This window comes from Narcine bancroftii, chromosome 5 (assembly GCF_036971445.1).
Source record: "Narcine bancroftii isolate sNarBan1 chromosome 5, sNarBan1.hap1, whole genome shotgun sequence".
NCBI lineage: Eukaryota > Metazoa > Chordata > Chondrichthyes > Torpediniformes > Narcinidae > Narcine > Narcine bancroftii.
In genome coordinates this window covers 173,159,007-173,177,915 of record NC_091473.1, presented here as the reverse complement: position 1 = coordinate 173,177,915, position 18,909 = coordinate 173,159,007, and the positions used below count along the sequence as shown (strand labels likewise).

Sequence of the window (18,909 nt, the reverse complement as noted above, 5' to 3'; positions counted from 1 at the left end):
ACACACACACACATAGCCACCTACATGCCCACACACACAAATACCCACTCACACCCACTCACCCAGACACACACACACCTACAGTCTAACCACACACAAACACACACCCACATCCACACACACCCCCACACACCAACCAACCCACAAAACACACACACCCATGCACCCACACACACCCATACAACCACAACCACACACGCTTACCTAACCACACACCAACACACACATATATACACACTCACAAACCCACCCACCCAGACACACACACCCGCACACAAATTTGTACACATACACACATTCCCCCCCCACACACACCCACACTCACCTACACACAAAAAAACACACCCCCACCCACACATACACACACACACAGAACCACACACGCACATACCAACACACACACCACCATACACACACATACCCACCCACACACAGACACACACACATATACACACACACAAACATGCACAGACCCACACACACACCCATACACAGACACTTACACTCCCACACACACATACACCCACCTACACACATACCCACCTATACACAGACGTACACACACTCACACATAGACAAACACACACATGCTAACACCCACACATACATACACGCATACATAGACACAACACACATACCCACCTATACACAGACGTACACACACTCACACATAGACAAACACACACATGCTAACACCCACACATACATACACGCATACATAGACACAACACACAACACACACACCCATACACAGACACACAAACACACAAACACACACACACCCACACACACAACACACAACACACACAGACACACACACACCCACACACACACAACACACACACCCACACCCACACAACACACACACCCACACCCACACCCACACAACCCCACACACCAATGCACCCAGAACACACAAACAGCCACACACCCACATACAACCACAAACTCACACACACACACCCACCCATATAGAAACATTCACACTCACACATCCACACACACATACCTACCCACACACACATATATACACATGCACACATACCCCCTACACACAAACACATACCCACACACATCACATAAACCAACACACCCACAACACACACCCACACCCACACAACCCCACACACACCAATGCACCCAGAACACACAAACAGCCACACACCCACATACAACCACAAACTCACACACACACACACCCACCCATATAGAAACATTCACACTCACACATCCACACACACATACCTACCCACACACACATATATACACATGCACACATACCCCCTACACACAAACACATACCCACACACATCACATAAACCAACACACCCACAACACACACACCCATGTACCCACAAACCCACACACATCCACACACACCCCCACGCACAAACACACACAAACACACACACCCACACTCTCACCCACCCCCACACCCATACATATACACACACACACATACCCCCACACACACACAACCATGAACCCACACTCTCACCTACCCATATGCACACATCCCCACATATACATACACACACATACATACATACTACACACAAACACACACAACACCCCCACACACCCAGACACACACACACACAACCACACCCACACACACAGAAACACCCACACACCCACACACACATAAACACACATACCCAGCAACACACACACACACACACACACACACATACACACACTCACACTCCCACCCACCCAGACACCCACACACACCCACACTCTCACCTACCCACACACATACACACATAGCCCATACACACACCCACACACACAACCACACACCCACACACACCAACACATACACACATTTACCCAGCCACACACAGACACACCCTCACACACACAAACACACACCCACACACAAACACAAATACACACTCACACACACACCCTCCCAGACACACACACACCCACAAACACTCAAACACACCCACACACCTCACACACCCACACTCTCACCTACCCATACGCACACCCCCCACACACATACATACACAAACACATATACCACATACACACAAACAAACAGACAATCAGACCCACACACATACAAACACCCACACACCCACACTCACACACACAAACCCACACAACCTCAACAACACACACATACCTAACCATACACCACCACACACACATATATACACTCACACACCCACCCACCCAGACACACACACACCCACACTCTCACCTACCCATACACACACACACAAATATATACACATACTCACATACCCCCCACACACACCCACCCACACTCACCTACTCACCCACACACACAAAACATACCCCAACCCACACACACATACCCACCCACACACAGACACACACACACAAACATGCACAGACCCACACACAGACACTTACACTCCCACACACACACATACCCACCTGCAATGTGTTCAGGATTGTTTTCTAAATCAGTTAGTAGAAGAACCGACTCGGGATGGTGTAATACTGGATCTCCTTTTAGGGAACGAGCTAGGTCAGGTAGCGGACATTAATATTGGAGAACCAATTGGGTCTAGTGATCATAATTCTGTTAGTTTTAGGGTAGTTTTAAGGAAGAGCAAGGAGAGGCCTAAAGTTGAGGTTCTGGATTGGAAAAGAGCAAATTTCGAAGAAATAAGAAGGGATTTGGGGAGTATTGAGTGGGACAGGATATTTTCAGGTAAGGATGTTAATGAAAATTGGAGGATATTCAAAAAAGAAATTTTGAGGGTACAGAGTAGTTATGTCCCAGTCTGGATCAAAGGAAAGGCTGGAAGTCATAGGGAGGCTTGGTTTTCAAGGAATATTGTAAATTTGGTTAGGAGAAAAAGGGAGGTGTACAAGAGATATAAAGAGCAGGGAGCTGAGAAGTTGAAGGAGGACTACAAGGAGTGTAGAAGGAATCAAAAAAAGGCATGAAGAGGCTTTGGCTGACAGAGTAAAAATAAATCCAAAGGGTTTCTATAAGTACATTAAAAATAAAAGATTAGTGAGAGATAAAATTGGACCCCTTGTAGATAGCGAGGGTAGGCTGAGTGAAAGGTCTGAGGAAATGGGGGAAATTTTGAATGATTTCTTTGCCTCGGTATTCACTAGGGAAAAAAATGTTGAACCAGTTGAAGTAAAGAAAAATAGTGGGGAGGTCATGAAGCATATAAGGATAATCGAGGAGGTAGTGATGGCTGTGTTGAAAAAGATAAAGGTGGATAAATCTCCCGGACCGGACAAAATATTCCCTAGGACACTCAGGGAGGCTAGTGGACAGTTAGTGGGGCCATTAACAGAGATATTTAGGATGTCACTGGCCACGGGGGTGGTACCAAAGGATTGGAGGGTGGCGCATGTGGTTCCTCTGTTTAAGAAAGGGTCCAAATGCAAAGCTGGGAATTATAGGCCTATAAGTCTGACGTCTGTGGTGGGCAAGTTGATGGAAAGTGTTCTGAGGGATGCTATTTACAAATTTTTGGAGGTACAGGGATTGATAGGGAGTAATCAGCATGGTTTTGTCAGGGGTAGATCATGCTTGACAAACCTGATTGAGTTCTTCGAGGGGGTTACAAAAAAGGTTGATGAAGGGAAAGCTGTGGATGTTGTCTATTTGGACTTTAGTAAGGCTTTTGACAAAGTTCCCCACAGGGAGGTTAGGAAAAAAGGTGGAGGCATTAGGTATAAATAAGGAGGTAGTGAAATGGATTCAGCAGTGGTTGGATGGAAGGTGTCAGAGAGTAGTGGTAGAAAATTGTTTGTCCAATTGGAGGCTGGTGACTAGTGGAGTTCCTCAGGGTTCGGTCCTGGGTCCACTATTATTTGTTATATATATTAACGATCTGGATGTAGGGGTAGAGAATTGGATAAGCAAGTTTGCGGATGACACAAAGATCGGTGGTGTTGTGGACAGTGAGGTAGATTACCGTAGATTAAAAGGTGATTTAAGAAGGCTGGAGGTGTGGGCTGAGAAATGGCTGATGGAATTTAATACAGATAAATGTGAGGTGCTACATTTTGGAAAGGCAAATTTAAATAGGTCATATACATTGAATGGTAGACAATTGAGGAGTGCAGAGCAACAAAGGGATTTAGGAGTTATGGTAAATAGTACCCTCAAGGCTGATACTCAGGTAGATGGTGTGGTGAAGAAGGCATTTGGAATGTTGACCTTCATAAATCGGAGTATTGAATTCAAGAGTAGGGAGGTTATGATGAAATTGTACAAGGCATTGGTGAGGCCAAATTTGGAGTACTGTGTACAGTTTTGGTCACCAAATTATAGGAAAGATATAAACAAAATAGAGAGAGTGCAGAGAAGGTTCACGAGAATGTTGACAGGATTTCAGGGTCTGAGTTACAGGGAAAGGTTGTGCAGACTGGCGCTTTTTTCTCTGGAGCGTAGAAGATTGAGAGGGGACTTGATAGAGGTGTTTAAGATTTTAAAAGGGACAGACAGAGTAAACGTGGATAGGCTTTTTCAATTAAGAAAGGGGGAGATTCAAACTAGAGGACATGGTTTAAGATTGAAGGGGGAAAATTATAAAGGAACATGAAGGGAAATTTCTTTACGCAGAGGGTGGTAGGGATGTGGAATGAGCTTCCGGCAGACGTGGTCGAGGCGGGATCATTGGTTACATTTAAGGAAAGACTGGATCGTTACATGGATAGGAGGGGACTAGAGGGGTATGGACCGGGTGCTGGTTAGTGCGACTAGGAGGGTGGGGATTTGCTACGGCATGGACTAGTAGGGCCGAACTGGCCTGTTCTGTGCTGTAAGTGGTTATATGGTTATATGGTTATATGCACACAGACACACAAAAACTCACACACAGACATACACACTCATGCTAACACCCACACATACACACATGCATACACAGACACACACTCAACATACGCATACACATACACAGACATGCACACATCCATACCCACATACCCCCATTCACACCATCACACTCACAACACACACAGCCCAAACACCCACATACAACCACACTCTCACACACACATACACACACACACAGAAACACTCACACACACACCCACACACACATACCCCCCACACACACAAACACACACACCTCCACCCACACACACCCACACACACACAAATAAACACTCACACACCCACCCATCCAGATACACACACATCCACATTCTCACCCACCCCCACACACATATATACACATACACACATACCCCCCACACAAACAAACAAACAGACCAACGCACCCACAACACACACACCCATGCACGCACACCCCCCCACACATACAGAAATACACGCACACACCCCTCACTCACAAACCACACACACACACCACACCCACCCACACTCTCACCATCCACATGCACACACCCCCAAACACACTCATACATACACACATACACACATACCCCACACACACAAATACACATAACCACACACACATGAAAATACACAAACACACCCACACACAGACACACACAGACACACATACACTCCCACCCACACACACAGACACACAAACACACCCACCATCCCACAAGCACACAACACCCACACAACTACACACACACATACACACACCCACACACAGAGACATACGCATATATAAACACACACCAACACACAAACTCAAACACACCCACCCACACACACACACAGAAATACACACACACCACTCACACACAAACCACACACACGCACATCCCAGACACACCACCCAAACACACACACACATAAACACACTCACATCCCCCCACACACACATATCCACCCACCCACCCACACACACATATCCACCCACCCACCCACACACACACTCACATACACCCCACACGCAAACACACACACACACACTCAAACACACCCACACACAGACACACACACAAATATACACACTCACTCACACTCCACCCCTACACACACACACATCCACCCATACACATACACACACCCATACCCACGCACACACACAAGCAAACATGAAAATACACAAACATACCCACACACAGAGTCACACATACACACCCACCCACACAGACACACACTCAAACACATAAACACACACACACAAATTCCACGTACACACACAAATTCCACTTACACACCCACCTACCCAGACACTCACACACACACTCTCACCTATCATATGCACACACCCCACACACTCATACATACACACATACCCCACACACACAAAAATACACAAACCCACACACAACCAAGCACATACAGACAAACACACAAAAATACACAAACACACCCACACACACATGACACACAGACACACACACACCCACACACACATTGACACACACACTACACCCAGACATACACACACAAAAACACTCACACACTCACATGCATGCACACTCCCACACACACATACCCATCTACTCGCACACACACATACACACACACCCACAGATACCCACACACCCACCCACACACAGACATACACACACAAATACACACTCACACCCAACCACACACACACAAATCCCCCACACACAAACACACCCACACACACACATACCCAGACACATTGCCAGACACACACACACACATATGCACAAACCCACACACACATCCCCACACATACATACACACACATACATACACATACACACATACCACACACACGAACAAAAATACACACCACACCCACACGTACACACTCTCACACACACACAACCACACCCACACACACAGAAACACTTACATACCCACACACACACACACACAAACAAACCCACCAACACACACACACACACACAAGTACACACTCTCACACTCCACACAAACAAACCACACATTCACACACACCCCCACACACACCACACACCCACATCCACACACATACACACCCCCACACACATACCCACCCACACACACACACACATGCACCCCCAGACACAAACACACCCACCCACCCACACACACACTCAAACACACCCACACATCCACATACACCCTACACATAAATGCACACACACACTTACACAAGCCACACACATAAAACATACACATACCCCCTGTGATAGTACAGATCTATCACCAATGTATATAGTGTATATAGTTACAGTATCTAGACTGTGCTTACAGCGATTGACTGAGAGCTTAGCCACGCCTACTGTCTGGGTCTTAAAGGGCTGTGTCCCTAGCCAGGTCGGATCATTCCGTACACATACATACACATACACACAAGCCCCACACACAAAAATACACACACCCACACACATACAAGCATACACTGATAAACATACACAAATACACACACACCCACACACATGACACACACTCACACACACACTCACACACACACATCCACACCCAGACACACACACGCACACACACAGAAACACTCACACACCCACACACATGCACACTCCCACACATACATACCCACCCACACACACACACATACACCCCCACACAAAAACACACCCACCCACACAAACACTCAAACACACCCACAAACACATACACATACACACACACCCACATACAGACACACACACAAATACACACACACACTTACACACCCCACACACATAAACCATACAGACACCCCACACAAACCGCACACACCACACACAACCACACACACACACCCACACACAACCACACCCACACACACTCACATACCCACCCTCACATAGACACAAAGACATAAACACACTCAAATATACACACACAGACACACTCACAAATACACACACACTCAAACAAACCACACACATACGAACACACACAAAAACACACAACAATCATACACCCACACACCCACCCAGACACACACACTCACACACACATAAACATACACACACACATAGCCACCCACAAACACCCACACACAGACACACACACCAACACCCCCCACAGACAAACCACCCACACACACCCCACACACAGAGACACACACACACTCACACCCACACATGCATGTACACAAACCCACGCCCACACACACTCACACTCATACCCACACACACACATACAACCCCACACACAAACACACACACCCACACATACACACTCAAACACACCCACACACATGCACCCACCCACCTACACACACTCAAACATGCCCACACACACCCACCCACATACAGACACACACATACATACACACACTTACACACCCCACACACATAAACCATACAGACACCCCCCACACAAACTGTACACACACCACACACACCCACACACACCCACACACAGACACACACCCACACACACACTCACATACCCACCCTCACACAGACACAAAGACAAACACACACCCAAATATACACACACACACACACTCACACATACACACACACTCACACAAACCACACACACACCCAGACACACACACACACACACACACACACACACACACAACAATCATACACCCACACACCCACCCAGACATACACACACTCACACACACATAAACATACACATACACATAACCACCTACACACACCCACACACACACACCCACACACCCCCCACAGACAAACCACCCACACACACATACAGCCACCGCACACACACCCCACACACAGAGACACACACACACCCACACCCACACATGCACAAACACAAACCCACACCCACACACACTCACCCTCATACACACACACACACATACAACCCCACACACAAACACACACACCCACACATACACACTCAAACACACCCACATACACAGACACACACCCCATACACACATCCACACTCTCACACATCCCACACACACAAACCATATACACTTCCCCCCACACACACACACCCACACACACACCTGCACGCACACAAACCCATAACCCACACACACCCACACTCATCCACACACATACATGCACACCTCACACACACCACACACACTCACACACAGACACCCATACACACTCACTCAATCCCACACACAGACACACAAACACACCCACCTCCCAGAAGCACACACAACCCACACACAACCTCACACACCCGAAACACTCAAACCACACCCACACACCCACACACATACACACTCCCACACAAGCACATACACACACCCACAGCCCCACACACTCACACTCATACCCACCCACACACACTCAAACACACCCACGCACACTCCCACACAGACCCACACACAAACATACACACACACATAACCACACACACAGACACACACACTTATATAACCACACACACAGACACACAAACACACCCTCCCTCCCACAAGCACACACAACCCACACACAACCTCACACACACACATACTGACCCTCACAAACCCACACACAGACACCACACACATATACACACACCCACCCACACACACCCACACATGCACTTACACACACTCACACCCCCACACACTCACACTCATACCCACACACACTCCCACACACACACACCCACCCACACACAGACACACACACACACATATACACCCCCACACACAGACACACATACACACCCACCCACCCACACAAACACACACTCAAATACACCCACACACCCTTACACATACATCCATACACACACACACACCCACACAAATACACACACACACTCACACATGCACACACACACAGAAACACCCACACAAAAAGCACTCACACACAACCCACCCAGACACACACACTCACACACTCTCACCTACCATGCACACACCCCCCCACACACACATACACACACACATACATACACACACTCATACATACACATACACACATACCCCCCACACACAATTACACACAGAAGCACACACAGACGAACACACACAACCACACACACCCAGACACCAAACCCAGACACACGCACACAAACAGAAACACTCCCACACCCATTCACACACACACTCCCACACATACACATACCCCCCACAGAAATACACACACCCTACACACACCCCACACACACACACCATGAACACCCACACACACACCCATTCATCCACACACACAGAAACACTCACACACCCACAAACACACACACACCCAAACACACTCACATATACCCACCCAGACATCTCCCCCACACACAAATACACACACAGACACACTCACAAATACACACACACATTCACACAAACCACACATGTACACACCCTCACACACCACACCCACCCACCCACACACCACCCCACACACATGCACACACAATCAAACACATACCCACCCACACATAGACACACACACAAACACACCCACACACCCACCCACCCACATCCACACACGCACACCCACAAACACACACACTCAACCACACACACACTACACAGATACACACACATCCACCCACCCACACACACCCCCCACATACACACCCACAAACCCACACACATACACACACACACACACACACACACGCACACACACACACACACACACACACACATACACCAACGCACACACACACACCCACACCCATTTAAATAAATAGTAACAAATCCATGAAGACTATTATCCATCCTGTAGCGGTTAACACAATGCTATGCCAATGCCAAAGACTCAGGCTCGAAGCTTAAGCTGTCTGTGAGGAGTTTGTACGTTCTTTCTGTATCTGTGTACATTTCCCCTGAGTGCTCTGGTTTCCTCCCCCTCCTCCAAAAATGTGCAGGGTTTGTAGTTTCGTTGGTGTATTTGGGTGACAAGGGCTCATGACCAACCAACTAGCTATATCTATGAAATGTTACCATTTTTTCTGGAAAAATATTTCTGTACAGTTATAAGTCTAGCAGAACATAAACATCTGTGTACTCTTGTCTTTACTATGTACGTATATCGCTCTCCATAATGTTTAGAACAAAGATCCTTTTCCCCTTTATTTGCCCCTGTGCTCCTCATCTTTAAATTTGTAAACAAATAATTCACATGTAATTAAAGTGCACATTCCAGATTTTATTCAAGGGTATTTCTATGCATTTCGGTTTCATCATGTTTAAATTACAGCACTTTTTATACATAGTCCCCTCATTTCAGGGCACCATAATATTTGGGACATTTGGCTTCATAGGCGATTGTGATTACAGGGTACTCAGGTCAGTGGCAGATTAACTACCACCTGGGGTCCTAGTCTGAACTTTAATAAGGCTTCCCCTGACCTTGCCCTCACCCCATCCCATGCCCTGCCCCACCCTTCGTTGAATAGAATAAAGTGATTGTGTTGATATGACCATCAGCCAACTACAGGGGGCAACCTCTGTACCTGCAGGAAGGTCATCTAAGGGGCTGACTCCACCTGTCAATCAGCCGACCTGAATATAGACCTGAGCCGGCCCCTCCTGACCCAGTCACACGCGGAGCCACCAAGGCATGAGCTGGTGTTCAGACTTTTACTGGAATTAAGCCTGTTGTGCAGTCTTTTGAGTTTTGTGCTTGCTCGCTGCTACCTCAGTGCACCAAAGTGATATTAAATTTTGTTAAGTTACATACTATGGGTCTCGAAAGTGGTTGATATCAACCCTTGATTGTTGATGGGACTATTTGAGAGGTTGAAAAATGACAGGGGGTTGAAAACGCTGGGGTGGTGGGGGGAGGGGTGTTGATTGAACATTTAGGGTCGAAAGAATTGTACAGCTCAAGGTCCTTGCTCCTGCCGGGAGCCTGACATCCCCGCTCCTGCCGGGAGCCCGAGGTCCCTGCCCCCGCTGGCAGCCTGACATCCCTGCTCTTGCTGGGCCCCCCTACTTTCCATGCCCCAAGCCAACTGGTTTATCCGATGCTGACTCAAGTAGGTTTAATTGTTTTATTGGTGTAGGTATAAGAGAGTGAGGCTTGCTTCTAAACTGATCACCTTTGGAGTCTCTAGTTGCCATTTTTCAACATGAGGTCCAGAGTTGTGTCAATGAAAGTCAAAGAAGCCATTATGAGGCTGAAAAACAAGAATAAAACAGCAAGAGACATTGACCAAACCTTAGGATGACCAAAATAAACAGTTTGGCATATCATTAAGAAGAAAGAGAGTACTGCTGAGCTTAGTAATCACAAAGGGACGGGTATTCCAAGAAAGACCTCCACTGTGGATGATAGAAGAATTCTCATCATAATGAAGAAACGTATGTCCGACAGATCAGAAACTCTCTTCAGGAGTCAGGTGTCGATAGGTCAATGACTACTGTCCTCAGGAGACTTCGTGAACAGAAATACAGAGGCAAATTTAAAATTGAAAATAGTGATCACGGGGGCATCCCAATATTATGGAGGGCACTGTGGCATCCTTGCAGAATCAATGATAAATCCTGATAATTTGCATGGATCAGATCATTTTGACAAAATTAGCTCATAACTCATCGTATTAATATCTTCCAAAGATGAACTGTTAGCACTCAACTTAACAAAGGCTAATAATATTTAATAATTACAGTAGTCATAATTTGGCATTTCATTTGACACTAGATACCATGAATTTGATCTCATTATTTTCCACCTTGGTTCCACCATCTTCATGCCCCTGCTCTCATACTACTCTAATGGAAGATGCAATGTCGATGTTTCTAACCTGAGCGCACATTTACCCATGAACTAGTGCGTGGTTGCCCCTGTTAAATGTGCAATGACTGGAATTTTGTGAAGGCATTTGGTTCGGTGTATCTTCAAGATTTTACAATGTCCTGGTAAGAAACCTTGCCTGGGGTAGACTCAACGATGTCTCATCTGTTGTAATGTGAGACCATTGCATGATATTTCTGTTGCATAGCTCACTAATGTCAAGTATAATTGTTCCCAGGCAAGCTGTTACTAATAACCTTAAAATTGTGCTCGTAAAGGGCATAGGTCTACAGAAACTGTCTCTTGTGACAAGCAGAAATCAAGAGCACCAGGAGGAGACAAAATCAAAATATTCTAATATTTCAGATGATTATTATATACTGTGGCAGATGGTCTGTTACTCAGTCATGTTTTTGTTCGGGGGCTCACTTCAAGTTAATACCTTGCTCCAGTGCATGGAAGCAGAGTGATGGTGGATTTTCATCTGATGATCCCTGGACAACATCTTCCTAATTTCAAACATGTCAGCGTGGACAGTTGCCACATCAAACCATGGACATACACTAAAATCTCATTGATTTATTCTATATATGAAGCAATTGTTTATTTGATTGCACCATTCCTCTTGATGTCAGCAAATATGGGTAATGGGGTTTGAAATTCCTTCTCATGCCTTCATTTCATGGAATCAAGCAAAAAGAAATGGAATGAAAATAGAATTCAGTTTGGCCTGTACCTGGATTATGCCAAGGTTACAAATGGAACCATTGATGTTCAATGAATCTTTTGTTGAAAGCCACAGAGAGTGAAGATGGGTAATATCGATGAAATGATAGAGATCATTTTGCATGGCAACTAGCAATGCCTTACTCTTTGATTAGACTTGGCTGCCACCAGGGGGCTGACACACAGTATGCAATATCTGTAATGGAGATTTGCAGTCTCATGATCTGCCTCATGGTGCAGTTTATATCAACTTTAAAGTTAAGGACCTTTTCCTTCATCCATGTGTTGTCTAAGAACTCACACATACGAATACATAATTAAAGATGGTGTCAGAAGTGAGATGAAAGAAATTAGAATGAAATACTTTAAAAAGTAAAATCTAAAGTCAGCAACTGATCAAGGAAGTGAAGCTAACACAGTGAAAAATGGAAGGATTACATCCACCAGTGAAACTTCAGCTGACAGGCAATGTCAACATTTTGGATTGTATTTAGTGGCAGTTGGAGTTGATGAGAAAAGTGATAAAGTGAAAGCATCAGTTTTCTTACATGTTGTGGGTGATGAAGCCCTGGATGTGTATAATAACTTCACATTTGCTGTTGAAGGAGATAGAATGAAACTGGAAAAAATAATGGAACAGTTTGAGGCATACTGCATACCTAAACGTAACGTGACATTTGAGAGGCACAGATTTTTCACATGTAATCAGAAAATGGAGGAAAGTATTGATCAGTATGTGACTGAACTGAGAATCAGAAGCAAAATGTGAATTTGGTGGACTGACCGACTCAATGATAAAAGACAGACTTGTGTGTGGTATTCCAGAGAATAGTCTAAGGGAAAGACTGCTAAAAAAGCAAAATCTAGACCTGGAAAAAGTCATAGTATTCTGTAGAGCTACAGAAACTGTAAAAATACAGGCAAAAGATCTGTTCAGTGAAACTAGCTGCAAATTGGATGCAGTGAGCAAGATCGGACATAAACTGTTTAACAAAGAGCGCACCAAAGTGGAAAGAGAGGAGTAGCCAGCGAACAAAAATGAAAGGGACAATCGAAAGCCATGTCGTTGATGCGGTACACAACACCTACCAAAAAAGTGTCCAGCATATGGTAAAACATGCTACATGAGCAACAAAAGCAACCACTATGCCCGTTGCTATAGGAACCAAGTGCAACAAAGCAAGGTTCAACCAGTAGATGAAAGGGAGATAGAGGAATTCTATGCCGATGTTGTGACTGAAAACAAGAAAGAAAACAGAGGCTGGATGTTGAGATTAATAGTGAATGACAAATACATTTCAGTGAAAGCGGATACAGGAGCACAAATTAATGTAATTATCAGAGACTGATTTTAAGAAGATTAAACCCAGAGTAAAGATGAATGGAACAAAAGTGAAGTTGACAGGATATTCAGGTACTGATATACCAGAGCAAGGAGAATGCATGGTCAAAGTGAAACACAAGGACAAACAGCACATGTTAACATTCATCGTGGTATCAAAGAAGGTACAGGCCATACTAGGTTTAACAGCCTGTGAGAAACTGAACCTGGTAAAAAGAGATCTCATTGTGGCAAGCGAAGAAGAGACAGTCAGTGATGAACTCATGAAAGAGTACAATGACCTATTTCAGGGTCTAGGTGCCTTCCAGGACAACACACGATCAGAGTGGATAAACGTGTGCCTCCGATAATACATCTATATAGAAAAATTCCATTTGCCCTTCAAAAGCAACAAAAAGTAGAGTCGGACAAGATGGAAAGCCTGAACATGATTCAGAAGATAGATGAGCCAATGGAGTGGACAAGATCACTCCTTGTTGAGAACAAAAAGAATGTAAAGCTTAGAATTTGCCTGGATCCAAGAGATCTAAACAGAGCAATAGAGAGAGAACACTTTAAGCTTCCGTTCATGAAGAAATCATGTCACAGTTTGCAAATGCAAAGTTTTTCAGCAAGTTAGATGCATTATCAGGATTTTGGCAGTTAAGATTGGATGAAGCAAGTTCAAGACTGTGCACGTTCAATAGTCCATTTGGCAGATACAGGTTCCTAAGGTTACCATTTAGAATTGCCTCAGCTCTTGAAGTGTATCACAAAACTATCCATGTGGTCTATGAGCACTTGGATGGAGTTGATACCTCAGTGGATGACATCATAGTCTGGGGAACCACGAGAATGGAGCATGATGAGAGACTAAGGAAAGTGCTGGAAGCAACAAGGAAAGCAAACCTGAAGCTGAATAAAGAGAAATGCCGGCTCGAGGTGACAGAACTAACATTTATAGGAGATATTATTGGCAATGAGGGCATCAGACCAGATCCCAGAAAGGTATCTGCCATTGGGAACATGCCAAGACCATAATGCAAAAAGGACGTTCAGAGGTTTAATGGAATGGTCAACTATACGGGTAAATTCATATCCAGCCTCTCAGAAAAGATGGCTCCATTGAGAAGACTAACAGAAAAGAACATTGAATGGGAGTGGAAACATGAGCATGAAAAGTCATGGAGTGAACTAAAGAAACTGCTCACAGAGGAACCAGTTCTGAGGTTTTACGACCCAGCAAGACCCATCAAGATATCAACAGATGCATCACATAGTGGGCTCGGGGCAGTTCTTTTGCAAAAGTATGATGACTGGCAACCCATTGTGTATGCATCACACTCAATGACAGACATGGAGACATGATACGCTCAAATTGAAAAGGAGCTGCTCAGCATCACATGCGCCTGTGAAAGATTTCATCAGTTTGTGTCAGGACAAGCAATCAGTGTAGAGACTGACCAGAAGCCCTTGATTGCATTGTTCCAAAAGCCATTAAATGAATGTCCACTGAGAATACAAAGAATGATCATTAGGCTGCAACGATATACACTGAATGTAGCGTATACTCCGGGTAAGTTAATGTACACAGCAGACACGTTCAGACACGAGAGAGCCCACAAACACCAAAATGGATGAAGACATGAAGGCCTTCATGATCACAAGTGCACTGCCCATATCAGATAGACAATAGACAATAGACAATAGACAATAGGAGCTGGAGTAGGCCATTTGGCCCGTCGGGCCAGCACCGCCATTTTAGATCATGGCTGATCATTACCATCAGTACCCCTTTCCAGCCTTATCCCCATAACCCTTAACTCCGTTACCCACAAGAGTCTTATCTAACTCTCTTTTGAACATAGTCAGCGAATCCGCCTCTACCACCCTCTGTGGCAGAGCATTCCACAGATTCACACTTCTCTGGGTAAAAAAATGCTTTCTCATCTCTGTCCTAAAGGGCCTACCCTGTATTCTTAAACTATGCCCTCTAGTCCTCATCTCCCCCATCATTGGGAACAAGTAATCAGACTTCACCTTGTCTATCCCCCTGATGATTTTATATACCTCAATCATGTCCCCCCTCATCCTTCTAAACTCCAATGGATACAAGTCCAGTTTTTCTAGCCTTGCTGCATATGACAACCCTGCCATCCCTGGAACTAACCTTGTAAATCTGCGCTGCACACCTTCTATAGCTTGTATGTCCTTCCTCAAGTTTGGAGACCAGAACTGGACGCAATACTCCAGGTGGGGTCTCACCAGGGCCCTGTATAACTGCAGAAGGGCGTCTCTGTTCCTATACTCCAATCCCCTCTTTATGAAAGCCAACATTCCATTTGCCTTCTTCACAGCTTTCGGAACCTGCATGCTAGCCTTCAGAGACCAGTGAACAAGTACACCCAGATCCATTTGCACTTCCCCACTCCCTAGCTTGTCTCCATTTAAATAATACTCAGCTTTCCTATTACTTCCCCCAAAATGAATAACCTCACATTTGTTCATATTGAAATTCATCTTCCATTTAGCCGCCCACTCCTCCAGCCTGTCCAAGTCCCTCTGCATTTTCCTTACATCCTCCTCACACCCCACAACGCCACCCAGTTTAGTGTCATCTGCAAATTTGCTAATGTTATTTATAATCCCCTCATCCAAATCATTAACATAAATTACAAACAACTGAGGACCCAACACCGATCCCTGAGGCACTCCACTCGTCACATCCTGCCATTCTGAAAAAGACCCATTTACTCCAACCCTTTGTTTCCTATCTCTTAACCAATTTCCTATCCATGTCAGCACCTTACCTCCAATACCATGCTCCCTGATCTTGCCCACTAGACTCCCGTGTGGTACCTTATCAAAGGCCTTCTGGAAGTCCAAATACACCACATTCACTGGCTCTCCCGAGTCCACCCTCTTTGTCACATCCTCAAAAAATTCCAGAAGGTTAGTCAAGCATGACTTACCCTTAAGGAATCCATGCTGACTAGCCCTTATACTATTATTACTGACTAAGTGTTCTGCTATTTCTCCTTTTATGATGGACTCCAATATCTTCCCCACCACTGATGTCAGGCTAACCGGTCTATAATTTCCCGTTTTCTCCCTCCCTCCTTTCTTAAAAAGCGGCACCACATCAGCCACTCTCCAATCCTCAGGGACCTCCCCGGAATCTATGGAACTTTGGAAAATGTCGACCAGTGCCTCCACAATTTCCATAGCCACCTCTTTAAGCACCCTAGGATGCAGCCCATTAGGCCCTGGGGATTTATCAGCCCTCAGTCCCAACAATTTACTCATAACCTCCTGCTTCTGGATCCGGATATCCATTAGATCCCCTACCTCCCCAGTAAAGTTCCCCAAGTCTCTTGGTACCGCATGACCACTACCCCCTAACTGACTATAACCTATATCCTCCTTGGTGAAGACAGTTGCAAAGTATTTGTTAAATTCCTCTGCCATCTCCTTGTTTCCGGTAATAATTTCACCCTTGCCCATTTTCAAAGGGCCAATTTTAGACCGAACCAATTTCTTCCTCCAAAAATGGAGCTCCAAAAATGGAGCTCATAAAGTCAGAGACAAACAAAGATGAAACACTGAGACAACTGAGAAAAACCATCTTGGATGGATGGCCCAACATGAAGTAGGACTGCTCACCTGACGTTTCAGAGAACTGGAACTGCAGGGAGGAATTATCAGTGGTTGAAGACATCATCTAAAAAGTAAGTAAAATCCTTAACCCAAAGAGTATGAGAAAAGAGATGCTAAAAAGGATCCATGGAGGACATCTCAGAATCGAAACGTGTAAGAAAAGAGCACGAGAGGTGATGTACTAGCCAATAATCAACAATGGTATAACAAATGAAATGTCAAACTGTCCAATATGATGGAATATCAAGCAAGCTATCCTGCAGAACCACTAAAGCCACACCATACAGACCTTACCAGAAGGTAGGCGCTGACCTATTCGAATGTCAAGGGAAGGACTATCTTGTAGTCACAGACTATTACTCCCTGTATCTAGAGGTGTGTAACTGAACACCACTACTGCAGATGCTGTAATAACAGGTATGAAAGCCATATTCTCCAGACATGGCATGGCAAGCGAGGTCTTCTCAGACAATGGACCACAGTTTTGCAATTGTAAGTTTTGAGTTTTCCAAAGAGTGGGACTTTGTACGCACCACGTCAAGTCCTCATTTTCCACTGTCCAGTGGTCTAGTGGAAAAATCAGTACAGACAGTGAAAAGACTGATGAAGGCAAAAGACAATGGAACCGACTTCTACCAGAGCATGCTAGTATACCATACAACGCTGCTTAAGTGTGTTATGTCACCTGCACAACTCCTTATGGGTCGTAGGCTAAGATCAAACCTACCCATTCAGGAGAGCCT

The 18,909-nt window shown here is 45.2% G+C and overlaps 1 protein-coding gene across 2 annotated transcripts in view; it reads left to right on the top strand.

The window, feature by feature from the left end:
• Positions 1 to 18,909, top strand: part of fbln2 (fibulin 2) — a 324,320-nt gene that overhangs the window by 65,035 nt on the left and 240,376 nt on the right. The gene's annotated exons all lie outside the window — the stretch shown is intronic.